Below are 27,804 nucleotides of genomic sequence, written 5' to 3'. Positions count from 1 at the left end.
TGGGAGTCCTGGGGCTCAGAGGCAAATTAAAGGGCCTGGGGCTCCAGCTGCTGCGGGGAGCCCCAGGCCCTTTAAATTCCCACCAGAGCCCTGCCACCAATATGATAGTGATGGCAAGGCTCCAGTGGTGATTTAAAGGGTCCGGGGCTCCTGCCACTGTGGGGAGCCCTGGTCCCTTTAAATCTCCGCCAGAGCCCTGCCACCGCTGGGGTAGCAGTGGCAGGGCTCCAGCTGTGATTTAAAGGACTGGAACTCCAGGACCTTTAAATCCCCGCCCAAGCCTGGCTGCTGGAGCTCCAGCGGTGATTTAAAGGGCCCAGGGCTCCCTGCGGTGGCTGGAGCCCTGGGCCCTTTAAATCACTGCCGGAGAAGCCAGTCAAGTCTGGCACAGCATACCAGCTATTTCCGGTATGCCAGACTGGACTGGCTTACTTTCACCTTTGAGCATGGGGCTAACTGAACAAGGCTGACTAGTCCCAGGCATCCAGGCCTTTGAAGAGGCAGACCACCATGTTACAAGTAGCCTCGAAGTGTCCACTCTTCGAAGGCCTCATTTTTGTCACAACAACCTCCCAGGAACACCAAAGGAGTATAAAAAATATAACGGGCTGAGAAACAAGAGAAGGGGAGACACCTAATACCAAACTCTGCCTTGCTGACAGGTTAACCTGCCCTTAGGGTAAGAGAAGAGAACAGCAGCATTTGATAGATGTGTGTGAATTTTTTTTTTTATTCACTGTAACTAAATTTAACTTTGACCCCTAGCCTATCTAGAGTACAGGGGAGTTCAGACTAAATATCTTACGTGGCCCATTCATTTGGTTTTAATCTGATCTTCTCCATCTATGGTGAATAAGAATAGTTTTCAATTCAGCATTTGGATCAGAGTGTTGTTTGGGAATGGTACTCAAGCCACCTCAGAAAGGTGGAATAACCCTTAGAAGTTAGAGGAGGTGAGGCAGGGAGAGTATCTGGAGCCCAGCCCACTGGAGATTCCTGATCAACAGTCCATGGAGAATGGAGTCCTTTCCCCATAGGGATGTTGTTTGAGGGACTGTAACCTGAAAGATGCTGGGGAAATACCAGTGATGAGTTGAAGGAGCATGAGGTAACAAGCAAGATAGTCAAGCGCCCAAAATATGAATATTGTGGAAACCGTTCTCCAAGTAAATGGCACCCAAAGACAGGTGTCCACATCACAAAGCAGCCACCAGCCCAAGAGTGCCAGTGAATCAATGCATACAGAAACTGTCAGATACTGACCTCTTGGTCAGGCCTGAGGCACAGTGAAGGCAGACAATGGAAGAAGATGGCCTACTGCTGCCAGTACCTGCTCTGTGGATAAGAAAGGAGGTCAGACAAAGAGCAACACACTCAACTCTAAGGAGGAATCATATTTAACAATACAAGGGATAAAAAGTAGTTTGATATTCTGGCAAGGGCAAAATATTTAGACAAGCTAATTTAATGAGCCAGAGTACAGGGTACCAGAATATGAAACCAATGTGCCCCTAACTTAGTTTTTTGGTAGCTTAAAATGGCCTGTCTTAGATACCACTGTACTGGATCACTTTCCAATTGCTTATTCTTTTATCAAACAGTGTGTGTTTCACTTTACAATCATTTAATGGGAGCAGGCTTGATGCACCATGACATGAACTTCAAATTTAAGAAAGAACACAAGTAGTGTTACTTCCTCACACTGAGTAGTACTTTACTCAACAAGTATTAACATTGAAATCAATGGGAACAACTCCTGGAGGAAGTTACTACTCAAGTGTGAGTAAAGATGGCATGATCTTGCCCTCAGAGATTTGGGTATATACAAGAGGGCTTTCCCCTCCACACCGTACTATTTGACTATTAGCAGTAAATATGCCCAATGGCTTGCGATAGGATGTTAGATGGGGTGGGATCTGAGTCACTACAAAGAATTCTTTCCTGGGTGTCTGGCTGGTGAGTCTTGCCCACATGCTCAGGGTTTAGCTGATCGCCATATTTGGGGTCAGGAAGGAATTTTCCACCAGGGCAGATTGGCAGAGGCCCTGGGGGGGTTTCGCCTTTCTCTGTAACATGTGGCATGGGTCACTTGCTGGAAAATTCTCTGCATCTTGAAGTCTTTAAACCATGATTTGAGGACTTCAATGGCTCAGACACAGGTTTGATATAGGAGTTAGTGGATGAGATTCTATGGCCTGCATTGTGCAGGAGGTCAAACTAGATGATCATAATGGTACCTTCTGACCTTAAAGTCTATGACTCTATGATTCTGTGAAGTAAGTCACTGTCTGAACATCTGCAGATGTGATTGCAATGCAGAAAGAATATAAAAAAATGAAAATTGCTACAAAAATATATTATACAAAGGATGGAAATAAACATAAGAAACCATGAAAATGAGATGGGAATGACAAGCTGGGAAATGAAGAGATTAGATTAGAGGTACATTTTACAAAGGGCAGGCAAGTATGTTTCAATGCATTAGTAGACTCAAGCGGGAGCTTTTCTTGTACTATGAGTCAGCTTTATTATCTACTTCCTCAGTACATGCACGAAGGAATCCAAGAGACAATGGTTCCATTCTGATGTAGTGCTCTAGAGCAAGGCTTCCGACATAGGCCATTGTGGTACTCAATGAATGTGAACAGCTGGTGCTCTCTCTTTTGGATTCAGAACATACTGTGGAATTAGGAAAGTCTCTTTTGGAGCAGGAAGTATATTAGGCACAAAAGTTCATTAAAATAACCCTTGTAGCTTGATATTTTAACTGAAGGGAGCAGAGAGCTTCTGAAGACCTCTATGTAAGCTCAAAAGCCTGTCTCTCTCATCAACAGAAGTTGGTTCAGTAAAAGATATTACCTCACCCACCTTGTGTCTCTAATATCCTGAGACCAACATGGCTACACCACCTCATACATGGATGCAGAGATGTCATTCTAATGCATATCATACTGTTTATGTTGTACAGGTAGGACTTTCAGAGCAGGCAGTAAAGTTGTTACATGTTTAGATTCTTACATTGTCCACTGTATGTTGACAACACTTCAGTGATCTCAACGGAAACAGGAATATGCATAAGTTGTGTATATAGGGTCTGTTTGTTAGCCAAAGGTGAGGACCCCAGGGGAGGATCAAAGATGGTGGTTATTGATGGTCACCATGGAGAGAGAAAAATCAAGAACTTCAGGGAGGCAGTGCCAGGAATAATTAACAGCTGCAGTACAAAGGTCTCTAAGTCATGGAAAAGGTTGCAGTCTCCCTCCCCAAACAGTGCCGCAGAAGAGCAGGCAAGATCATCATGCACATAGACAACCTGAATATTCCAAAACCCTCTTAAAGGTTTAGGGCTAGATTGGTCCTTTAGGTGCAGCGCTGAGACTCAGGTAGCTGTAACTGGTGGTCTGATACCATCTCAATCTCCTTCACCAAGCAGAGCTCTGGCCAGAGAGAAAATCTGGCCCAAAGTTTTCAAAAGTTGTTTAATATTTGAACATCACAGTCTTTGCCTTTCAGTCTTCAAACTGTCTAATCCTACAGATCTTGTGTATTGAAATTGGACAGTATAGCTGGCACACCACAACCAAAAGCAGTATTTGATCTCAGTATTTGACAAGAGGACATCACTGAGCATTACAAAGGTGCAGACACTTGCTTGGCAACTTACAGTGGCTGCCATTAAGAGTCACTGTTGATAAGATGTTAACAAATAGTGCTCTCTAATAAACAGTGGTTCTTTCCTATTTTTAAGAATATGATAGTATCTCATATGCAGCTGTTTACTTTTTAATAGTGACTACTGTGCAAGCACAATTAAAACTTTTCAAACATTAATTAAGGCAATCAAGTATTTTTCAGAGTTATGAATGCCCAGAAAGTCTTTCTTTCCCCCCACTGCATTGTTTGTGGTTCTAAAGTATTCCATTGTGTGATCTCTCAGGATTTACTGAGATTTACAGCTTAAAATATTGTGCCTGATGAATAAGAAACTGATTTAAGAGGAGCCTCAAACAAAGGTCTTTGGATTGGAGTGGGGGAATACAGTACATTTTGGAAGTAAGTTTTATACAAGTACAAAGAGGGCAAAAATCTGACTTTGAAAAAAACTGAAAGCGTGAGCCAATACATTGTTATTGTTTCTCCTTTTGACCCAAATATCCAATATTCAGGGTCTTGCAGGTTGTTTCTGTTAGGAGGTAAAATTGATGATTTAGTCTCACGCAAACCTGTTTATTTACTAAGAATGTACATAAAGTCCTATTTCATATGTACATAGGAGAAATCAAACAACAGAAGACAGTTTCTTTGCTCACAGTTCCAAGCCTCTTTCCAGACACCACTTTACCCAAAAGCTCTGTCTTTCTCAGCTATTTCTCAGGGTCACTTATAAATTAGGGTTACTATATGTCTGTATTTCCCTGGACATGTCCAGCTTTTTAGTTCTTAAATCACCGTCCAGGAGGAATTTTTAAATCTCTAAAAATGTCCAGAAAAATACAGATGTATGGTAACCCTAACAAAGTCCCGGGGCTGGTGATGCTTCCTGGGGCAGCTCCTGGCACCCACCCACCAGCAGGAGCCTGCAGTATGGGCAGCCCCTAGTCACAGAGGCACTGGTTCCCTTCTGCCCAATCAGAGCTGCGGGGGTGGGGCTTGCAGGTGCTGGCAGCAGGACTGGGACACAAGAGAGAGGCTTCTGGACCTGCAATGTCCCAGGAAAGAGCAGTGCGCACTGAGTAAGTGTGAGGAAAAGGCCACAGACATTGCAAAACAAATCACTGATCTGTTCCCAGTGCTGTTCTGATTGTAAAAAACAGCACCTTTTTATTATCTCATCATACAAGCATAACTGCAGCTTCTTCCTTAGAGAAATACAGGCAAAACTGTCTCTTGATCATTTGGGTTAGTCTCCAGCAATCAGGGAACCAGAACTAGTATATTCCAAACACAAAAAACTTTGTTTTAAAAATCGTTAAGTTTTATAAGTGACAGCAATGCACTCAACTACCCCATCACATACAAACCCAAGCCCTTCACAGCAAGGTAATGAATAGTTAAGGATATCATAAGTCTCACACATATCCATATGAGCATTCTCCTCAATTATAAAGAAATGTTTATTTAATCTCAACAGAACCTCTTACCAGATCCCCCTCAAAATACTATTGTTCATCAGTAATTTCAAAATATCAAACTCAATAAAAAACTTTCCTGAAAAAGAAACATCAACATTAGATATGCACACAATGATCAGCCTCAAAAACAAGTCCCCAGGCATAATTTTACCATAAATCAACTGTTGTACACTTTCCCATTAAACTACATATATAGTCTTCTCCTTAAACAGTCAATATAAATATTTAATCAAAAACCACTATAATCAGTTGATCAATATAGCCACTGATGTTTCCCACTTAACCACCTTCAAAAGAAAATGTTTAAATGTGGAAATCAAGAGAATGGAACTATTACATCAAAAGGCAACATACTGAGATGCATCTACTAAGCAAGACCAATGATAATATATCTGCTTATCCAATATGCTGGAAGAGTTCAATGGATGATGGCTTTGAGCCTGAACTTATGTGCCCTGCTTGCCCACTGCTGTCATTTCCTCTTCCAAGTACTGCCAAAGTTCTTCAGTTCTGTCTGGGGGCTGAAAGGCTTGAGAGTGACATAGTTCCATTGCAGTCTGTCCGATTGACCACTGTCATGGTATAATTCCCCATTCTGAACCTTAGCGTCCAAAAGATAGGGTACCAGCATGAATTCCTCTAAGCTCAATTACCAGCTTAGTACTTGTAGCGCTGCCACCAAACAAGAATTCCAGAGCCTGGTACACTCCGGTCCCCCCACAACCTTGCCCAGGGACCCCCAAAACCCAGACCCTCTGGATCTTAACCCAAGTTAACAAAAATTCCTAACTGTCAGGATACTAAAGCGGAAACTCCAGTTACCAGATAGGGCAGCTAGAGACCTCTCAGGTTGGTCGAGAGCTGAATGTAGCAGCTTTAGGAGCAGAAGTTCCTGCCCTGCTACTGTCCAAAGCAGAAATGAGTGGGCAGGCTCTCTGCATCCCAGAAAACCTTGTTCTTTAGGAAGCAGGGAGCCTATTTGCCTCCCTCCAGGAAGTCAGACTAAGGAGTGGTCAACAAGCTTCCAGCTAAGCCAGCTCTCTGTGCTGGGTACTTTGAAAATATTATTTGAGGATGATAAACACAGAGATGGATGCATCACCATGTAACTGATAGTCATAGACAATTAAACGCTTGAGTTAACTTAGTACTGGCATCGTATGAAGTGTACTTCAACAAAAACAGTCCAAAAATATCTGAGCATTTATCATCAATATATTTAATGGATCATTTTGCTCATACAAATTATAGCTTCTGTAGAGTGCCAGAAGAATCTCCCCTCTGCTCCTTCCTGCTTGAACCAGCCTGTTCCTTTTAATTTGTTGGGTTTTTTTCAAAGTATTGTCCTCAGTTAAAGCCTCACTAAACACAAACCATCTGTGCAAAAATCAAGGCGAACACAAGTTAATATCTGTTTCCCACTTCCTCCATTTGTTAAATCAGGATAATAGTATGTACCTGTCTCACTAGTGCTGTGGAAGGATTAATTAATTAAGGTTTGCAAAGCCCAAGCAGATGTTAACAGCTGTGCTGTGTTAATAAGAGCTAGTTTTCTTACTTTCTCTAAAGAGTGCATCTGGAGGTACTTGATATATTACTTAGTTTTATACAAGAGGATCTGATTGTTAACAGAAGGGAACAGGTACAACCAGGTGATCATTTAAATAGCTTACACACAAAAGTAATTACGCCATACTGCAGTTCACATTGATTGACAGTCTAGTGGATGTGCTACCATTACTGTTTTTAAAGTAAGTGCTCGTGAATGAGAGAGCCCTCACACGTAGCCAAGCTATTACTAGCAAGCATTGCGCAGGTGGCTGCACATCGCAGTAATTGAGTTTTTAGGACCTTTCCTGGCACTGAGTCATCCCATAGAGTCAATTTTGCAATGTGGCAACATCCACCACTGATTTCACCAAAATGATGCTTTTCCCATGTGAGATTTGTGATGTTTCCTAGAGAAAGGCATTACCCGACAAGATGGGAAAGTCTCAGCAGTTGAGCTCCCAATACATATAGACACACACATCAGACCTCACCAACTGTACTGAGGCTTAGCTCGCCTCCTGATCTTTAAGCTTTCAAAGTGTTCCCCCGGCACCACTGAAACACCTTTTGGGGAGCAGACCTGCAGTTACCCCCAAGACGCCCATGCCACCATCCTTATCCCTTGCTCTCTCCAGGTCACATGATGGACTTTAGGTTTCTTTAGGGCAGAGGTCATGAATTCATTCATTCTGTAAAGTACCTAATGCAGCTTTGGGCACTGTTAAAAATAAATTGTCATCATTAAGAGCCTCTCTTGAAAATCCAGCCATTTATTTCAGTGCCTAAATGGAAGAGGAGCTCTTTTGAAAACCTGGCACTTTATCTCGGGCAGGTGTCCATTAGCAACTGTCCCATAACACATCAATCACCAATTCCAATTGCCTTACAATACAAATGTGTTTTGCAGCAAATGAAAGCTGAGGAGAGTGTAATCACAACAAGGCCCGGACTACACTGGAAGCATAGCTAGATTGGATCTCGAAATTACAAGGTATTGGCTAAAGCAAGATGGCACCTTGGCAAGAAGCTCTGTATCTCTACAGCTACTTGCCATTTCCCTCAGACCTGGTCTATAATAGAGTTTCTTAACAAAAATATTCCCGCCGTTGTAAACACAGATTCAGCTCAACTAGCAATAACAATGGTGAAAAGCGCTTGTGTAGACAAGGCTAGTAGAGAGAAAGGATAATGCAAGGGTTAGGGCACTAGTCTGAGACTTTGGAGACCTGGGCTCATTTCTCAGCTGAACCACAGACTTCCCTGTGTCACCTTGGGCAAGTCATTGGTCTCTCTCTGTCTGTCTCCAGTCACTATCTGTAAAATGGGGACAATAGCATGGGGGTGAGGTGAGGATAAATACATTACAGCCTGGGGGAGGCACTGAGGTGCTACACAGATGAGATCAATATAAATACCTGAGATAGACAGACAGACAGACATCTTCCCTCATCCACCAGTGTACATTACTGTTATTGTTTATTTGCATTGAAGTAGTGCCTAAGAGCCCTAGTCATGCACCAGAACTCCATTATACTAAGCACTGTACAAAGAGAACAAAAAGATGGTCCATGCCCCAGACAGCTTGCAGTCTAAGTAAAAAATGTTAATGTTAGACCTGCTTTTAGCAGGGCTAGACACTCAGTGGTGTTAAATGCCACCATGGTCTATTTTGACACTAAAGTTGACACCTTTAGCAAAATTCTAATGAGATGGACACAGCCACAGTCTCAGAATCTCTCAGGTCTCCGTGTCAGCCCTTTTGATATTTTTAATGGCTCCCCCATAACTGTAGAACATTTCATTTATATTCCCTCTAAGGCATTTTGTTTGAGCCTGAGGTTACAACAGGCCATTGTTGCCCCTTTTAGTCTGAGTGGTTAGCCAAGCTGGGTTGCTTGCATTAGGAGGAGAAATTGGTGATGGAGTCAGGCATTTTACTGGTGCAATCCCATTTATTTACAGAGAATGCACACAAAGTCCTGTTTCCCTGAAAACGGTTGGAACAAACAACAGCAGGCAGTTTCCTTGCTCAGAAATCAAAGTCTGCCTTTCCAGCAAATCCTGTGCCCAAAAGAAACTCAGTCTCTTGACTTCCTCACAAGACTATGCTCACAACTGCTTTCTCCTGGCTTTCTGCTTCTCTCAGGCACAGACACACATGAGTGTAATCAATCAATCCCCCAGCACCTGCAGTTAGTCCCCAAGAAAGCCCCTTAACCCACACAGCGTAGCTTCTGCTCAGGCCTTGCTTTCCCACTCATTGTCTTGGGTGATGACTTTCTATTGTTTCAGCTACCACTGCACAAAGAGTCTTTCAGTTTTCCTTCTGTTTAGCCTGAATGAAAGGTGGTTGGCTTCAGGGCTTGACACTGGCACTTTACAGCGCTGCAACTTTCTGGCTCAAGGGGGTGAAAAAACACCTCCCTGAGAGCAGCAAGTTTCAGCATTGTAAAGCACCAGTGTAGACATTGCATCAGCACTGGGAGCCACGCTCCCAGCACCGGTAGCTACGCCCCTCATGGAGGTGGGTTTTTTAGAGCACTGGAAGAGCTTTCTCCCAGCACTGTGCCGCAACCACACAAGGCATGTTAAAGCGATGCCATGGCAGCACTTTAGCATTGCCAGTGTAGACTAGACCTAAGTTTGCAACTGATCTATAAATCAAAGACACACTTGATGATAGCCATTAACACCTTCCAGCATAACATGTTGTTCAAGAAGTTCATGCTCCAAAAAAAGTGTCGCCTACTTCTATTTTGCACCAAAACACATCAAAATAATTTTGGGCCTTTTCCATGGACTCTTGACAGAGTCAAAATTTTGAGTTGAAAATTTCAACAAAAAATATTTTTTAATTTTCATAATTTTGGGGGGGAGGAGGAATTCTGCCCAGCTCTAATAAAAAGATTTCCAACTATGTTGTTGCTTAGGGATTTTCTTTTCCCTAAAGAGCACAAACTCTTGCTGCACAAAGGATGTGGCCCGTAGTGTTTACTTATAAAAAAAAATCTGCCATCTTTAGTAAGCCCCAGTGATGGATTTGTTGTATCTCTATCATCAAACTACCAACTCCATTTTGTTGTGTGAATGCAATTTTGACTGTAGACTGCACTGTACCTTCACTGTTGTCTTTTAACCTCTGCCTTGAGTGGAAAACATCAGGAGGTGTCAGGAGAAATCCCTACAGCTAGCAGAGGGCTCACAATGGAAAGCAATCCAGAGTTGTTTACCAAGATGATCTTCCATCAAATGGAAGATCAATAAGACATAAAGTGGCCACCATCTAGATGATCCCATTCTACCAGACATAACCAAGCAATGGATCACGTGAAAGGGACTTGAAGCTGCTCAGGGTGGTGGACAGCTGACAGAGAGGACTACAATTTATAAAAAAGATTCACTCCAGCAAGGCATGGGGAGCAGACCAGGCCCAGAAAAAGATAAGGTAGGGCAGGAAGAGGCAGGGAATCTTGGACCTCCTGAAAAGACAGTGACCTAATCCCAAAAGGCTCTTGGAGAGGTCACTAAACTGAGGCAGGGGCTTGCATGCAGATTTTGTTTTTCTGCAGATCTCTATATCTCTTTTGCTATTCATAAATCATGTGTGTTTAGAAATTTTTTTTCAAAGTCTTTGTTTCTTGTTTTCATTGTCACATAGTCCCCATGAGGGAAACAGTAAACCAGAGGGTCCTCAGCTTTTGTCCATTGTTACTGGGGAGGTTTAGGAGAGCAGGCCACAGTGTTGCGAAGTAGGCAAGTCATTCGTTCAGTTTTAAACCAAACAGTCCTCTTTTTGGGTGGTTTGTCCCCTGTCTGATACTGAGACAAAACCAGAGGTGGCTTTGTCCAATATCAGGCATGGAATGCCATTTTGAAGAGCACCCCATGCTGTGCTGCTCTGCTTCCACTGGCATGACTTCACATTCACCATGCATAAGAAATCACGCTCTTCAAAATAGCATTCTTCATGTGGTGTGACTTCATACGCACAAGGTCATGCAAGCAGGGGTGGGGACATGCCAGCAGGGACGAGCGCTCGCCATTCTCAGAAGTACTGGCATGTCCAATATTCTGGGAATGCATGAGTGGCCACCCTGCCCAACTGCCACTTAGTGAAAGTCACTGGATGAGCCTTGAAAAGTCATTAGAATAGCATAAAAAAACACCACCACAACTCCAGAGACCCTGTACAAATAACACTGGTCTACAATTTTTGAGAAGTCATCTGCTTCAGCGATAAAATGTGATATTTATTATGTATTTTGATGTGCTGAATTCAAATATGACAATTAAAACAACTGATTGGCTACTGTTTCTAAGATATTTAAGTTTTTACATTTTATGTCTATGTATATTGTGTAGATAGTAGAGTTTTAATCATAAATTGTAAGCCTAGATCTTTTCATGTGTTTATGGTTGCTTTACATGATAATAGTTCACCTGTCCTGTTTATGTAACACTTTAAAAATCAGCAAAAGGGTTATATAAATAAAATTTATTATGAAACAAAAGGCAAAAAACTATTTTGTACATAGTTTAGTCCTATTCAGTGTCTACCCGGGGCTTCTTGGCTTGTCTCTTGTATTCATTAAATGGAGCATCTCTTATCATTGTCCAGCAATAGTCTGCAAGCATTGATGGGCTCCATTTGCCCTGATAGCCTGCCAGGAGATTCCACTGCTGTAGTCTGGAGCCCAACAGCTCTGCCTTACTCTTGAGTAGTTCCAAATCCCTGACAAGGTCATTCAGTTCACCTTGTGTTATGAGGTGTGGTTCAGAGGAGGAGGATGGGAGAAAATGGGGGTCCTGTGACATTGATGGTTCAGGACCAGAAGTTTCATCCTCTTCCTCTTCCTCATCTGACTCAAGTGAGAATGATTCTGGTGCATCAGGAACCGGCAGTCCTTCTCCATGGGGTACTGGGCGTATAGCTGATGGAACGTTTGGATAATGCACAGTCCACTTTTTCTTCGACACACCTTTTCCAACTGGAGGCACCATGCAGAAGTAACAATTGCTGGTATGATCTGCTGGCTCTCTCCAAATCATTGGCACTGCAAAAGACATAGATTTCCTTTTCCTGTTCAACCACTGGCAAAGATTTGTTGCACAAGTGTTGCAGCATATGTGTGGGGCCCACCTCTTGTCCTGATCTCCAATTTTGCAGCCAAAATAAACGTGATAGGTTTTCTTAACCATAGTGGTTAGACTGCGCTTTTGTGATGCAAAACTCACTTCACCACAAACATAGCAGAAGTTATCTGCACTGTTCACACAAGTACGAGGCATCTCTGCTCACTTTGGCTAAACAGAAATGTGTCCCTTTGCAAAATCAAACACTGACAAATAAGAGAGCACCATGCTGTATGATTTCTAGAGCTGATATAGGGCAATTTGTTCAGCAGAGTGATGTAAGTGTCGTTATGATTGCATCATCCATGACTTCTAGAAATAACATGATGCAATTCATATCATGTATGACACATACCAGCTTCAGATTGCATCATGCATTGTTTTGCCTCAGAAGCAAGTACTGTCCAAACCCAGTCATAGATTTATTCATAGATCCAGTCAAAGATGTATTTTAGTCATTTCAGGTTTAAATTGAGATCCCTTTCCTTTATAACTCACTTATCCTCTGCCATTCCCAAGTCAAGGGTCGTATATACTGACCCAATAGCATATCTTGAAAACTAGAGCCAATCAACAATTTTAAGTATCATTTTCGTTCTCAGTGACCCAGAATTAGTAAAGTTGGACATTTATTTCAGAAGCATTTTGGCTGTAGAACAGTGTAATCATGCACTGTGTCTCTGTCTGTTCAGTGACAGAAGCAGCCACGAGGTGCTTCTCTCCCTTCCAGTTTAATGCATGCCACTGCAAGAAGAAAAGGAGCAGCAATGGTCAGTTACCTGCAGGTCACCACTCCCACAACATAGCTCAGGCATAGGCGGCAGGTTATATGGGCTTGAGGTGCCCGGGCTCCAGGAATATTCAGGGCTGGGGGCCCTGCTCCAGCAATATTTGGAGCTTGGTCTCTCCCCCTGCCCTGCCTGGTTCGGGCCCTGACCCCGGCCCCCGCGGGTCTCCCCCCCACCCCCCCTGCCTGGAGCGGGTCCCGGCCTCCGCCTTCCACCCTTCCCCCTGCGTCTCCCCTCCTCCGCGTCCCTGCCTGCCCCCAGCAGAACTGCTGTCTGCTGCTCCAGGGTCCTAGCGCCTGCCATCCGCTAATGACAAGGCAGGCTGCCCTTACCCTGCTTTTCTGCCCAAGCCCTGAATCTCTCCAATGCCCCAAACCCCTCATTCCCAGCCAGAGCCCTCATCCCCTTGCACCCTAATCCTCATCCCCAGCCAGAGCCCTCATCCCTCTGCACCCTAATCCTCATCCCCAGACAGAGCCCTCATCCCCCTGCACCCTAATCCTCATCCCCATCCCGAGCCCTCATCCCCCTGCATCCTAATCCTCATCCCCAGCCAGAGCCCTCATCCCCCTGCACCCTAATCCTCATCCCCAGCTAGAGCCCTCATTCCCCTGCACCCTAATCCTCATCCCCAGCCAGAGCCCTCATTCCCCTGCACCCTGATCCTCATCCCCAGCCAGAGCCCTCATTCCCCTGCACCCTGATCCTCACCCCCAGCCAGAGCCCTCATTCCCCTGCACCCTGATCCTCACCCCCAGCCAGAGCCCTCATTCCCCTGCACCCTGATCCTCATCCCCAGCCAGAGCCCTCATCCCCCTGCCCCCTAATCCTCAACCCCAGCCAGAGCCCTCATCCCCCTGCCCCCTAATCCTCAACCCCAGCCAGAGCCCTCATCCCCCTGCCCCCTAATCCTCAACCCCAGCCAGAGCCCTCATCCCCCTGCCCCCTAATCCTCAACCCCAGCCAGAGCCCTCATCCCCCTGCCCCCTAATCCTCATCCCCAGCCAGAGCCCTCATCCCCCTGCACCCTAATCCTCATCCCCAGCCAGAGCCCTCATCCCCCTGCACCCTAATCCTCATCCCCAGCCAGAGCCCTCATCCCCCTGCCCCCTAATCCTCAACCCCAGCCAGAGCCCTCATCCCCCTGCCCCCTAATCCTCATCCCCAGACAGAGCCCTCATCCCCCTGCACCCTAATCCTCATCCCCAGACAGAGCCCTCATCCCTCTGCACCCTAATCCTCAGCCCCAGCCAGAGCCCTCATCCCCCTGCATTCTAATCCTCAGCCCCAGCCAGAGCCCTCATCCCCCTACACCCTAATCCTCTGCCCCAGACAGAGCCCTCATCCCCCTACACCCTAATCCTCTGCCTCATCTCTGAGCCCCCCCGCATCATGAACCCTTCATTCTCAGCCCCAACCCTCATTCCCCTGCAGCCTGATCCTCTGCCCCAGCCAAGCCTGCAGGGGAATGAGGGTTGGGGCTGAGGATGAGGGGTGCAGGGGGATGAGGGCTTTGACTGGGGGTGGGGGCTCCCCCTTCCTACACCTCCACCCCCAGCCGAGCCTGCACCCAAACTCCGTCCCAAAGCCTGCACCCCTCACCCCCTCCTGCACACCCACCCTCTGCCCCAGCCCAGAGCCTGCTCCCAGCACCCAAACTCCCTCCCAGAGCCTGCACCATGTTCAGTCTGACAGGCATGAAGAGGTTCTGGCAAACCACTCAACTCTGAGCAAGAAAGAATTCCTGCATACATGGGCTATTACACACACACACACACACACACACACACACACACACACACACACACACACACACACACACTTTCATGCTGCAAAAGAATTCATCTGTGCCTGGGTCTCAGGACCATCCTGGACTAGCCAGTGGGGGAGGAAGGGGAATCCTGTGCTGATTGAAGTGCTATGCTTTCTTGCTGCTTCAAAGTGCCCCACCGTCACAGCAAATAAATTGAGATTAAAGAGTAAACTCGGTAAACAGAGTAGCCATCAAACAAAGAGCTTTTTGAACACTCCACCTCACACCCATGCCCTCCAGTGTACAAGTGCCTCCAACAGCAAGACTGCTCTAGAAAAGTCTAAACTCAGCCCATCCCTGAGCCCGGGCAGACATGTCACAGAATCTTTTCTTCTATACTTAAGATTATGGAACGTTACTAGAATGTCACCAGACTAGATTACAAGTCACAGGTTAGTGACTTGTGTCAGAGTTCAAGGCTGGGAGTCACCATTACATCTAGTCTGGTCTCCTGTACATCCCAGGCCACCACCCAGCACCTGCACACTAACCCCACAGGAAATGAGACCAAAGCATTACAGCCCACAGGATACTACACTATTATGTGCCACAGGCAGAGAACAGGAGGAACCGAGGTGCTTGAGGCCCCTGTAATGGCAGGAAAATGAGTAAGATACAGCCAGATAATATTGGCAAGTGACCCATGCCCACATGCTGGGTAGGAAGGAGAAAACCCCCACAGTCACTGCCAATCTGACCCGGAGAAAAATTCTTTCCCAACCCCACATATGGCAATTAGTTAGACCCTGAGCATGTAAGTGAGAACCAGCCAGCCAAGCATTTCAGAAACAGAATGCTTGGTGCCACCTCAAAGCCCTGGCCCACCCTACCCCAGTGTCCCATCTCCAGCTGTGGCCCTCTCTAATATTTCAGAAGAAGGAGATTTAAAAACACCTCCCAGAATACATTGCATGGGGAATCCCTTCCTGATCCCCTGTCAGTGACCTGCTGAAACCCTGAAGCATGTGCTTTAGGAATATAATTCATAAAACTGAAGTGAATCCTGAGGCTTTTGAGCCCTGCTCCGTACCACCACAAGCAAAGCTTGAAAAATCTCTAGCAGACCTAAAAAGTTGCTAGATCTTCTTTGCCGAAGTTGGCAGCTCTTGTTCTTTGTCTCCAAGTGTTCTTGTCAAGTTTGTCTTCAAAGCTGACACACCAACCTTCTTCGTGTGCTCCTTCAGCATTTCAAAATCACTTTTTTCAGGTCTTCCTTATGCTCTTTGTCCCATGACAAAATAGCTGTTATACTCTCTAGCCAATATATCCCACATCTCATTGTCGCATCACCCAACCAGCTCAGTCAATACTCTCTCAAGCTTTTTGATGATGAGGCTACCTATAACAGGGTTTGTACTGTTTCATTGCATAGCCCATCAGTTCTCATCTTCCCCAGCATTCACCTGAGTATTCTCATTTCAACAGTGTGAAGTAGTAGCACCCCTCTCTTCCTCATTGTCCAGCATTCCAACCCATACATCATGGCCGGTCTAATTATGATCTTATACACTTTGCTCCTACTTGACATTCTTATTGCAGAGAATATGCAACTCCCTCCACTTACACTAAGCACTCTTCATGTGACTCCTAACATCCACTCTACATTCCATCATGGCTCAGCACTGAACTAAGGTATTCAAACTGCTGCAGACTTTAACTCTATCCCAGCTAATTTTACTGTCTTCTCATTGTTCCTCTCAGTGAAGCATTGTGTGTATTTTGTCTTTTGTCGGCTGATTTATAAACCATTTTGGGGGAAAATCTGGGACTGGGAGTCTGTTGGGGTCACCTGGCAGAAGCAACCACAGCTGGTAAAAGAGAGTGCAACTCAAGTGTGGCTGGCAGGCTGCAGTTACACACAGACACTCAGGGTGTGGCCTGCATGCTGGAAGGCTGTCTGTGAGCAGCCCAGGTGGGAGCTACTGCAACAAGGCATTGTAAGGCACCCAAGGTAGCGGGATAGGGATGATCCAGACCCTCACTGGTCTGGATTGCACCCTGGTATGTCTCAGTCAGTAAACAACTACATTCTTGCACATCTCCTTTACACTAGAAGATGTGACCAATGTTCTCTTCCTCAACCCATTGGGCATTTTGCCAGTAAGGAGAATTAAGTTGAAAAAATTGTTATCAATTGTTACCTTCCCTCATGGCCTAATGCTTTACATGTCTCAACTGGATACTCCCTCCAGTCTCACCATCTTCCCCCATTTCATCATATTTAGTGCTCCTTAAGTCTCCACCATGGTGATAAGTCTTGTGAAGTTGTTGCTTGCACATACTCCCCCTCGATGGCTTCTTCACATTCCCTTCATTGAGCAGTGTCTTAGAGAACAGATGCCACCCAGTGATGTCATTGTCTTCTACCAGTACTCTTCTGTTTTCATCTTTGATACACTTCACAGCTCCCAAGCCCTCTGGACTTCTTTGCCTAATCCTTGCTAATCTATATAATTCTTTTTCCCCCATCCTTCATCAGTAGTCCTGTGTACAAGGCTTAAAATGCCTGACCTTCAGCTTCCACAACCACTCTTTTCTTTACCCACTTCCCCAGCTTGTAATCCTCATAACTTTCTACCATTCTTACTTCTGTCATTGCGTAAACCTTTCCTCCTCCGCTGCCTCCTGCACATCGCTGGACCTGTTGGCACCTCCTCTTGTACGTAATCAAGTGCTTCTCCCTCTTTACAGAGTATGTATTGTCAACAATCAGGCCATGGTCGCTGGCTAATTCAAAGGCATCTCTCCCCATTCATTTCTTGTTTCCAAGCCTCGTGCTCTATGACAATCATCGTAGCCTTCATTGTGTTCTCCCACCCATTCATTGAGATCTGCTCCAATAATCAAGTACTCAGCTTGTGGTAATTTGCTTTACTATTTGGTCCAGTGCTATTTGGAATTCCTCCTTCTCCTCACTCATACAACCAACCTACAGCATGCATCTCCATCCAACATTAAATATTTGTTCTCGGCTCCATTCTGTTCTCTGCTCAGTGCTATTCTGACTTTCATCAGCTGGTCACTCTTCCTTTGGATATCCATTACGTATCTTGTATTATTTCTACCACCATTAATCCTATTCCATTACTCCTTGCTGCTGAACCATGATACATTATCTTCTAACCCTTCCTGTTCATGGATTTTGACCACTTCCATTTTGTCTCTTGTATACAGCCAATGTACACTCTCCTTTTTAATGTCTTGGCTACTTCTCTTGGTTTCCCAGTCACTGTTCACACAGATCAGGGAAGACAAATGTATTTCCTGGACACTCTTTTTTTAGCCATGTGTCCAAAATTCAATAGCCTTTTCCCACATTCCACAGTCATCCAGCAAAGGGGTTGTGCATCACTTCCGGGGAATATCCTAGCATTGTACAAATATATTCCCTGAAGACAAAGACTCTTAGGTCATGTGTAATTGACACAACTTTTACAAAAAAGATTTGGCCGGGTTTGACATTCTTAATTTGAAGTTGGAGTCTCTTCTTCAAGGCGAACTGCCTACAATGGCTAACAAGCCCTGGAGCAATCTAGTTAAAGGGCACCAAAAACCTACATTTCACCACCATGCACACTGTCATTTAAGAACACCTCTACCACAAAAAGGCAAGTGGCAGGTATTAGCTGTCAGAGACTACATATTACGCCAGCTACATGAGGCATTTTCTAGGGAATGAGAGCTCATCCTCAAACCTACCTCAACCATGACAGCTCTTTAGGAGGCACCTAGAAGTTACTAGATCTAGCAGCAAATATAGCAAAATTGGCAACACTACAAGAACTACATATTATATAGATTGTGTTTTTCAGATACTGGTTGTATTACCCAGAATCAATATTTCTTCCCTCTTATATCTATTTCTGGTACCATTGGCTCAAAGGCTACTATTATACTATATTAGAGTTTAGCTGTTATATATGAGTTAGGACTTCCAGGGGTGGCAACTTTACTTAGATCTTAAAACACGTTACAAGCACTTGCAAGCATTTTGGAGAACAGGATTAGAATTCAAAACGAGCTTGACAAATTGGAGAACTGGTCTGAAATAAAAAAGAAGATACTCAATAAAGACAAGTGCAAAGTACTACAGTGAGGAAGGAAAAGTCAAATGCACAACTTCAAAATGGGGAATAACTGGCTAGGCGGTAGTACTGCTGAAAAGGATCTGAGGGTTCTAGTACACCACAAAGTGAATATGAGCCAACGTGTGATGGAGTTGCTAAAAGGACTATCTTCATTCTAGAGTGTATTAAGAGGAGTGTTGTATGTAAGACACAGGAGGTAACTGTCCTGTTCTACCTGGCACTGGTGAGGCTTCAGCTGACATATTGTGTCCAATTCTGAGCACCACCCTTTAGGAAAGATGAGGATATATTGGAGAGAGTCCAGAGGACAGAACAAAAATTATACAAGGTTTAGAAAACCTGACCTATGGGAAAAGGTTTTAAAAACTGATTATGCTTAATCTTGAGAAAAGAAGACTGAGGGGAGACCTGATAGTCTTCAAATATGTTTAGGGCGGTTATAAAGAGGATGGTGATCAATGGTTCTCCATGTCCTTTGGTGGTAGGACATGAATGGGCTTAATCTGCAGTAAGGGAGATTTAGGTCAGATATTTGGAACAAATTTCCAACTATAAGAGTAGTTAAGCTCAGGAATTGGCTGCCAAGAGAAGTGGTGGAATCCCTGCAATTGGATGTTTTTAAGAACAGGTTCAACAAATACCCATCAGGGATGATCTAGGTCCATCTGGTGCAGGAGGTTGGACTTGATGATTTGTCAAGGCCCCTTCCATACCTACATTTCTGTGAAAGCAGGGATCATTCTTCTCATTTTACAGATGGGGAAACTGAGGCAGAGAGCAATGACTCGACCTGTCCAAGGTCAACCAGCAGGTTAGTAACAGAGCTGGGAATAGAACTCATTCTCCTGAGCTGTCATCCAGTGCTCTATTCACTAAGCCACACTGCCTCCCTATATTAAAAAAAATCAAAATATTGTGAGAAATAATTAATCAGAATAAAAAACAAACAACATGATCACTTTCCTTTGTTACTCTAGCTGAAAAAAAAAAACTTTCTGGAACAACATCCAGCACTCTAATGATTAAGAAATTTTAGATTGTGTCCAACAGGAAATTGTATTTTATGGTCACAACTAAGACTGGTTGTTTGTAACTGCAAAATATAGGAAAAGTCATGGCAAAAAAGGCCACCACTAGAAAGGGCACAGGAAAAAAAATTAAAAATCATGAGGGCACATTCTTTTTGAGGAAAATATATAGTACTTTACGGGGGAATGATGGGTTTACAATTGAAACCTATACTTTCCCCTACACTCCTCTTTGCTGGACAGGTACAGAGAAGAGTTTGCAGCTCATGAAAACATCTTATTCAGCCACAGGCAGACATGGTCATGACGAACATGAAGCTTCAGTCACAATGAGCCTAATTAATTTGACTTATTAAAAATATAACAAAAATAAATGGCAAAACTGGTAGCAAACATGAGGGCTGAGCTCTGTTTGTTAAAAGTGGTTTTTATGAGATGCATCTGAAAAAAGGCCCTGTTTGTTTCACCTCAGGTGCACAATGAGTTTCCCTGAATCATTATAATCAACTAGCTACGTAAAATGAAAGCAAGGAGACTGGCAAAGCTCTATTATGGCTGACAAAGCCAGAAGAGGAAGTTGCTCAGAAGAAAAAGATCTCTCAAAAGAAGCTGAAGAAGCAAAAACTTATGGCTCGGGAGTAAATCTGACATAAAAGATGTACATAAATAAAAAAGAAAATGGAAAAACAACCATACTGAATGTAACGAAAGTAGGACAAGCTGGTTGTAATATTCTTGGATTAATAGAAACAGTAACATCAGTGAAGAGTGAGGGATAGATTTCAAAAACACAGATTTCATATTTGCAGTAAATACATACACAATGATAAGTGCAAAGAGAGGTGGGCCCTATAAAGGAGGGCTGCTAGCCTAGGAGTCTCCACTCCCCAGTGTAAAGGCACCACTGAAGCTCTAGAGTGGGATGACAATCAGGAAACCTGGAGTTCAGAAAACAATTTTCTGAAGTAAGACCAAAAGCACTTCACAGGCCACATTCAGCTCAGGAAACCCTCCATAGTTCATTTGGGGCTAGATCCTGCTTTCCTCATGCACATAAAGCTGACTTCAGGAGATATTTGTAGTGCATGAAAAACTCTGGGTTGGCTCCGCAGACAGCTCCTCAAACAAAGCTCCTTGTATGGCATATTATCAAGTAGTACACCTCCCCAACTATGCCCTAGGCTTGGGCAGAGAATTACTTGTCGTTCAGATTTTTGGGAAGATGTTAGATAGTGACCACACAGGTCCAAATTCATTCCTGGTTCAACTCCATTGGCTTCTCCATGAGGCTGCTCAAATGGGTAAATCTTATTCACTCCCTCAAGTGTTTGCAGGATTGGGGCCTATATTAAGACTAGAACAGCAGGAGGAAAGTGCAACAGGAAGAAAGTAAGTGAGAAAAAATATATATAATTGCCTGGTCACTTGAAAGGTTAAGGCAAATACATCTTGAGACTAACAAAGAAGAGCTATTTCCCTTTCCTCCCCGCCCTGATGGGATCCATCTGAATGAAGGTGTTATTCTAAATGTACAATATCCTGGGAAGAGAGAAAGTTAACAAGAAAATGGTATCTTGTTATGGGATTTCTTTTTAAACCTGTCCCAAGGCAACCCATGGTAGGCTGTGGGTGGGGGATGGACAGACACATAACTAGGTCACCTAGGTGCTACCATAACAAACAAAAATAATAATACAAGATGTAGGTGCTGTGTCCACAGCAAAAGGGGGAAGTGGTTAGTGAGCTTCCTTGCAGGGAAGTTTTAGAGGGGGAGGAAGATGCTGAACCGCATGTGGGAAGCAGTAGTTCCATAGAAGTGTTTTGGCTCTGGGTAGAACCCCTGTTTGAAGACTTCACGGGAGAAGCACACTGTACCTGGGTCAAGAGGACACCTGCCTACAGAGCCTAAGAATGACTGGCAGCGTGAATGAGAGACTGTATTTATTCTGTGGACTCACAGTTGGTTACTGTAGCATACCCTGGAGGACCAGCATTTGGTCTGTGAGTTAACCCCTCCAAGGGTTTTGGAATATAATCCTGCCTAATATCTAAACTGTTTATAATAGCATGCTTTCTCCCACCAGTTACTCCTATAGCTGAAGGGCAAGAGATCTGTGCAGTGGCTCTGCAGGTTCAAATTCTGCTAATGACCCTTGTGGGAATGAAAAAATATACATGCACCTATATATAAAGTTAGTATAAGGGCCATGGAGTAATTGTTGAGGTGATTTTGGGGTGTGGCAGAACATGGTATTTAGTAATGAATTTGGATGATGTGCAGAAATTACCTCTGAGCCCATTGTCCCTGATGGCTTCGGACTACAGAACTCTGCCTTATTGAGCCAAACATGCTAGTCTGCTGCAACACAGATCCAGGTCTGAACCACGCCCACAAAGCTGAAGGTTTTAACTGAAAACCACTCAGCAGGTTACCTATCTTCAGCACCCAGACACCCAGTTCCCAATGGGATCCAAATTCCAAATAAACCTGTTTTACTCTGTATAAAATTTAAAATTGTCCGCCCTCTATAACACTGATAGAGAGATATGTACAGCTGTTTGCTTCCCCAGGTATTAATCACTTACTCTAGGTTTAGTAATAAACAAAAGTGATTTTATTAAGTATAAAAAGTAGGATTTAAGTGGTTTCAAGTTAACCAAGCAAAGTAAGTTACCAAGCAAAATAAATAAAACACGCAAGTCAAGCCTAATACATTCAGTTAATACAGATTAAATCTCACCCTCAGAGATGTTCCAATAAGCTTCTTTCACAGACGACTCTTTCTTAGTCTGGGCCCAATCCTTTCCCCGGTACAGTTCTTGTTAGTTCCATCTCAGGTGGTAACTAGGGGACTTCTCATGACTGGCAGCCTCCTTTGTTCTGTTCCATCCCCTTTTATAGCTTTGACACAAGGCAGGACCCTTGTCTCTCTGGATCTCCACCCTTCGTTCTAAATTGAAAAACACCAGGTTTAAGATGGATTCCAGTACCAGGTGACATGGTCACATGTTCTGTGAGACTCAGCCTCCATTCTTTCCTGCCTGACTCATATGAATACAGGAAGGCTTACAAGTAAACAGAGCCATTTACAACAAGTTGTCCTGGTTAATGGGAGCCATCAATATTCTAAACCACCATTAATGGCCCACAGTTTGCATAGTTACAATAGGACTTCGGAATAATACTTCACATTTCTAGCTTCAGATACAAGAATGATACATTCATACAAATAGGACAAACACACTCAGATTATAAGCTTTGTAAATAGATCTTTTGCATAAAGCATATTCCAGTTACATTATATTCACACTCATAAGCATATTTCCGTAAACATATGGCGTACAACATCACAGTTTGTTTTATTGTTTCATTTGTACTGTTCACACTTTGAGCTATGGAGTCTTTCATCCTTACAGTTGTCTGTTTGAATCCAGTCCAACTCAGCAGAGATTCAAAGTTGCTCCAACCTAGAAGATGCTGAGTGGTCCCTATCTGAGAGGAGATTAATGGGTCCCAATTCCAGCTTGCATGTTGCAAACCTTCACTAGACTTAGCACCAGGTTGTAAGTTCCCACTATGCATGTTTGTGCAGTGCCTGGCACAATACAGGCCCCATCTTAGTTGGGTTCTCTGTCTGTAAGAGCTCCTGCAGTGAGGACCAAAATTACCTTACTATATGTTTGTGAGAGTTGGCAACAATGCAATTGTCACACAGATATTGTGAGTAAGCAGGGGGAGTTAAAAAAAAATCAGTAGACATCCAACCCTCCCCTTCCCCCTGACTTAATGGTCTTGATTTCTTTTGCAGAGGGGGGTGGCGAGTTGGACTTCCGAGTTTTCAACTTTTGGGGCTGTTTATTCAATGTTACTGGATCGGCTAAAGCAGATGGTTCTTTAAAGCTTCCTGGGATGGTACTAGGCCAGATTACAATAATTATTTTACCATTATCGTGTCCAGTAGCTTTATCTGAAAATCCCATGTATACCTCTCTTCCACTTGTAAAAATAAATGCTACGTGAGGATTGGCACAAGCACTGAAAACGTGGCCCTTAATATTAAGCTGTCTTGTGTGCTCATGTACTACTAGAATCAGGACTTAAATTCAGCTGGAGCTGTCCAGAGCGGAGCTCCAGTAAATATTTTTGACCCTGCTGGAGTTTTCATAGCATGTTGGGGGCAGGTAGGGGGGGGGGGGGCCTCTAGGAAATACTCTGAGAATTGTAAGTCCTGACTAGAATAATCTCATTAGAATTTGCTACATCACTGAAATCACGCAGCAAGTAAGTGAAGATTTCTCTAGCCCTGCTACATAGGCTGCATTTTCTATTATCTAAATGATGCCGCTCCACAGCTTATGTTCACTGCCAAATTTCATTTCTTTGCACGTAAAACAGTTATCTCAACCAGTTTTAGCTTGGCTGATGACCAATATACACGGAAAGGATATTTTACAGTAGGAATTTTAATTTTGCCTCTTTAGCTGATTTAAGAATCTTAATATTGGATTTCTGAAAATATAGGCCCAAATTAATCTCTTGAGTTAAGCTGTACCAGTGATGAAACTGACCCATATAGATCTTCTTGCCATTTCAATTTTAAATTATTCAAGCAGACTGTGAATCCAGCTAATACTGGTGGGTTTTAAAGAGGACTCTCAGGCTGTGCACAACTTTAAAGTACATCGCACTTAAAATACAAAACCATTCCCCTGTCATTAGTTTTCCTTGCCCTCTTACTAAATATTAGAGATATTATTGTTTAAATAAGGGCTTTCTCCTATGCAGCTAGGGTTCTCCTCCTTGCAAGTCTTGATTGTGATATCACAAATTCAGTACTGTGACTTCTCTGCAGGATAATTTCCTTGGTGATACACTGTGAAGCTATAAACACAGGATTTTACAGCTTCAGTGCAGAAGCTGGGTCATTAGGGAGAATGATCTTAAGTCAAAAGAGTGCCATTGTCGAAGTCTTATGGGAAATCCATTCTGGAGTGTGGGGCTAAGTACTCAGACAGAAATAATCAATCACTCTGTATGTCGAGGCAGGGCCCATCTTTCTTGCTCTGTGTGTGCGCAGCACGGAGCACAGCAGAGCCTTGGTCCATGACTGCTGTTCGAAAGAAAGAAGTGAAACATCCCTGGCTTGGCAAGGGCACTCTTCTCTATGTTCTAGAACTCATGCCCCCTCCAGCTCATTCCAGTGTCAGTACCACAGGTTCATGGCTCTGCTGGGTAGGGCCCCAGGAAGGAGAAAAAGAGAGCGCAAACATGCATTTGCTTTCCGCGCTACCTTGGAATCTACAGCTTTTCAAGTTTACATAAATGTCACTCTTTCAGTGCATCGTTATCTCCCAATAGCAGACCAGAACATTGGACCACATGCTGCAGACTACAGAATGGCCAGGTATTTGGTACTTAGTATTTGAAAGTTGCACTCCTAAAAGCAGTTATTAGCATTTCCCTTGAAGATTTGTTTAAATATCAAGGATGTTTATGTACATAAAGGGACCACATTACAGCCTAGAGAGGTCAAGATCCTTAAGGAGCAGGAGTTGCATCCAGCCTTAGTCCTTAGAATAGCCCCAGGCAGTTACTGATGTATTTAGGATTCAGTCTGTAGCCCACTGTCATGCTACACAGCAGTGGTGAAGAATGCTGCTGTGACAATTTCATGTCTGCTACTAATTATTGTATTTGCCTTTGATGCAACCTTTTCACATTAAATCTTTACATTCCTCACTGGTTCGCTCCAGGAAAAGTGTTATCATGCATCTTTAACTTTTATCTTGCTGACTTTTATAGGTATATAATCAAAAGCTTATAATCATCTTAGAATGCTACTCAGAGCTGTGCATATAATTTGTTACCAACTCTTTACAGTAGCAACAAAGGGAGATTATTATATGATAACTTAATAACAGGCATCATTATGATCTCTTTGAAATATAAGCAGCAATTATGTGCAATTCCACTGCACAATAGGATTTATTGTACTAACATCCTGGGAAAAAATATGGAAATACTCTATTGCCCTCTCCTTCAGGGTTCATCATAATCCAGTATATTCACAGCAAGAAATACTGCTATTTTCCGTACAAGAGTGGAGTCCAAATAGGACCTCTCTCTGCGCCAAATCTGGCAACTCGTGACCGCATGAAAAAAGTCTCTAGAAAACATGTGCCACCACCTTATTCTGAGTACATAAATGGGCACTTTCTTAGCCAACTATTATAATCAAAATAACACATACAAGAGAAGAGATTACGCTTCCTTTTTCCCTTCTGGGGCACCTGGCATTGGCCACTGTCGGTAGACAGGATACTGGGCTAGATGGACCTTTGGTCTGACCCGCTACGGCCGTTCTTATGTACTCTTTTAAATCTTTTCCTCTGTAGATTTTCCTTCATCTTTTGATAAAAAGAAGGAAAGTGGAAAAACAAACTTGCAATATGTTACTGGGATTCTCTGACCTTTTCCCATTTTAGTTTCATTCCATCAGACCTTTTCAATGTTCATTCCTTTTCCTTTACACTTACAATATTTTCATTCCTTCTGTCTTCTGTTCTCTCTTCTTATTCTCTGAGTTGCCAAACACCAAACAAAACAAATTAAGGGTTGGGGTTCTCTCTCTTTGACACTTTCCTTTCTGTTCCTTTCTGTCAGTCTCTTTTTTCTTCCCCTTAAACCCTCCTCTCATCCCTCTGTCATGGGGTGCAACACTCACTCCTGGCCTGGAGTCTCCTCCTGGTCACTCTGGTGATTAACTCTTGAGGTTGATGCCCCTGTCTGCAGTTTGCACACCAACATGCTCTCCCCCACCTCTGGTCTGAAGTCCCTCTCTCAGCCCCAGGAACCGCAGTGTCCTCTTTGTGACTCAGCCCTTTGGCTGGATCACTCAGTGTTCCCCTTTCTGAGGTAGCAAAATCCCTTCTCCCCAGCAGTTCTAGGAAGTCTTCCCTTCCACTGCCTCGGTGCCACTCCCTCAATAGCTGGTAGGGGAACCATGGCTCGCCCTCTACTCCAGGTTCCAGTCCAGGGACCCTCAGCTCAGCAGTTCTGGGCTTTGCCCTCTCAACCCTTACTGCTCCTTCCCTGAACTGCTTCCTAGCAAACCTCGTTTCCTTTCTCTCTCTGGGTATATCAGCCTCAAACCCGCTTCCATTTTCCCAGAAAGTGACTGCTGCCTGCTTTCCTGAAGCCTTCCGCAGCAGCCCCAGTCTGTTTCCAGCTACCTGTCTTCATACAGGCCCCACCTGTTCCAGCACAGCTGAACCTGCTTCTAATTAGTTCCTTGCTCTCTGGCTCTTCCTACAGGTGCAGCCTGTGGAGTTGATTGGCCTGCCCGGCCACTTTAACTCCTTTCAGTCCTGCATAGGGTGGTCACCATATCCCAGAATTCCTCCCATCACTCTAGAAATCTTGCCCCCAACTTCCCTTTTCCCTTACAGCATAGAAAGCCAGCTGCTCCTTCCTTGTTTAGGGTCTTGGGAACTTCTGTGGTCCTCCAGCACCATAAAAATGTACTAATACAAGGTAGACAGATGTTGGTGCTTTGAAGTTAGCTTATCTAACCTGTCCCTTTGACTCCAGACACCCACACAATCCCTGCAGAGCCAAAGAGAATAGTCTTTAAAACCGTTCTGAAATTCCATTACTCCCATGTGAGCAAGAGAATCACACTGGTATCCATGTTCATGAATAGACTCATAGACTCATAGACTAATAGGTCAGAAGGGACCAATCTGATCATCTAGTCTGACCTCCTGCACAAGGCAGGCCACAGAACCCCACCCATCCAATTTTATAACAACCCCTATCCCAGGATCGAGTTATTGAAATCTTCAAAACTGGTTTGAAGACCTCAAGCTGCAGAGAAACCACCAGCAAGCGACCCGTGCCCCACGCTGCAGGGGAAGGCGAAAAACCAGGGGAGGTCAGAGCAGGAGGTTTGTGGGAGATGCTTAGAAGGTGGATAAGAATTTACACAAAACATGTTAACAAAATTACAGGTGAGAAACTAATCATGAGGACAGCATCTGCTCCTCCCATAAGTATAGTTCTTAGAGAAGGGCTGCAATGTGCCAGGTAATCTTGGATTTATTAGTCTATTGGCCACCCTGCAGAAATCCAAGACCAGCTGGAAGAGGCGAATGGAGTCCACCAGCATTTCCATTAGAATGGGTTTTTACCTTCATAATTCCATGCCCCTTGGAAAGACTATGTGCTCTGCTAATTAGGTACAGTAACTCCTCACTTAAAGTCCTCCCAGT

The 27,804-nt window shown here is 44.0% G+C and overlaps 1 long non-coding RNA gene across 1 annotated transcript; it reads left to right on the top strand.

Annotated features, from left to right (window-relative positions):
- Positions 1-879: 879 nt before the first annotated feature.
- LOC115657935 lies at positions 880-20,191 on the top strand. The gene is made up of 3 exons (XR_004002094.1): positions 880-892; positions 3,106-3,111; positions 20,098-20,191. It is a non-coding gene; the product is annotated as an uncharacterized LOC115657935 (long non-coding RNA).
- The last annotated feature ends 7,613 nt before the right edge of the window (positions 20,192-27,804 follow it).

The sequence above is a fragment of the Gopherus evgoodei genome, chromosome 9 (genome assembly GCF_007399415.2).
Source record: "Gopherus evgoodei ecotype Sinaloan lineage chromosome 9, rGopEvg1_v1.p, whole genome shotgun sequence".
Lineage (NCBI taxonomy): Eukaryota > Metazoa > Chordata > Testudines > Testudinidae > Gopherus > Gopherus evgoodei.
This window is presented reverse-complemented; position numbering and strand designations above follow the sequence as displayed.